Raw genomic sequence first — 1,615 nt, 5'->3', positions numbered from 1 at the left:
CTAAGGGAGGGAATGGGAGGGTGGGGAGGGGAGGGAGAATCGGGCCTTGCACTTTTACCAGTGTCCCTGTAAACATGGGTGTCTTATTTAAAATGGCTGTGTTTACAGTTTCTTATTTTTAAGACGAAAAAGCCACACCGTTTGATCATTGCTGGGAACTCCAGCAGAGTCCGGACAGTTTTATAACATCCGGCAGCAGCTCCTGGTTCTGTTCAGCTGCTCACAGCAGCCATGCCGTTCTCTTCAGGCGTAGGTGCAAGAGTTGAGGCGTGGCAACTCTCTGGGAAAAGAGGACCTCCAACGTGGCCAAAGTGCTAAGGCAGCCATGCCAGGAACAGCGTTTGACAGCCAACGGAATGCTTTTGTAAGGGTCATTCTGATGCTTTGTCAAATAATTCAGCACAAGGTTCCTGGGTTTATTTTAGTTGGGGGTTGGGGGTTGGGGTGTAGGACGATTTTCTCATTTTCCAACTCTCAGTCCTGGTGGCTTGATTTTTCCGGGGGGGGGGGGTATTTCGCCAGAGGGGTTCAGGGTGAGGAGAGCTGCCAGATGGGGCTACAAGTGGAAGCTGCAACCCTAAGGATGATGCAGGTTCATTTTTATTCTAGTAGCAGCGGCAGCGGCAGCTGAATTTAAAACAGGGCTGCTTTTGTATAAACCACACAGTCTTTCTCTAGGCGAGAGCAGGAGCCGGTCCCTCTGTGCAGGTCAGAGGAGCAGCAGTCAGATCCAGCAGAGGATGGGCAGCAGTCGGATCCAAGCACCATGAAAACGCTACCAAGAATGGAGGCCCCATCCAAGCCAAAATAAGGTCTTGCAGTGTCTCTGTCCCGCTTTGAAGCTGCTAGCAGCAAATCAGGCTGACACCCAACCCAATGGCCCCTTCCTTATCGGTGATCTTTTCTCCTATTTCCATACCTAGCTCTGGCTTCTCCTGGGCAGCCTCGCAGTGTCTGGGGGCAGCTGCTCCCATTGCATGTGTCATGCGCCATGCGCCTCCCTACCCCCTTCAGCCATGAGGCCCATTGCTCACTTGCCCCGTTCAGCTGCACAGGAGAAGGGGTCACGTTTGGCGGCCTGCTGCCATAGCCCAAGCGGTCAAGTTCCAAATTGTGCTGAGGTTGCCACCGGCCTGTGTTTTCATTGTACATTTTGATACCTCGGCCTCGGTGTCAGGACAGAATACATCAGTTCCCTTATGCAAACCCACAATGGGATGCCTCTCTGAGGAGGTGGGCCTTGGTGCAAAAGGAAGGGGGCTGGCAAACCCCATGGGCTGCCATTTCTTCCTCTAACCCCCCCCCCCAACTGGGCAAGCAATACCCAGCCGTTGTTTTCCATGCCTCCAAGCGGATGGCAGCAGAGGAGAGGGACCCCGAGGCTCAGCGGCAGAGGAAAGGTTTGAGCTTTCTGACCCATGGAATTGTCACTCCGCCAAGTAATGGTGGGGAGAGATATGAGGAGATGGAAACAGAGGCTGAGCAGAGGAGGGGTGTGTCCGGGAAAGTGTGGGTGACTCAAGGGGGTCTGCGCTGCAGAGTCTTGCTTTGCGAGGTGCTTCGCCTGGGAGCAGCAGCCTCTTGGGCCCTGAAACCCTCCCCTGCCCCCAGGGGG

The sequence above is a fragment of the Podarcis tiliguerta genome, assembly GCF_965153285.1.
Source record: "Podarcis tiliguerta genome assembly, contig: HAP1_SCAFFOLD_170, whole genome shotgun sequence".
Taxonomy (NCBI): Eukaryota; Metazoa; Chordata; class Lepidosauria; order Squamata; family Lacertidae; genus Podarcis; species Podarcis tiliguerta.
The sequence above is the reverse complement of the archived record's forward strand: the minus strand, read 5'-3'. Positions refer to the sequence as shown.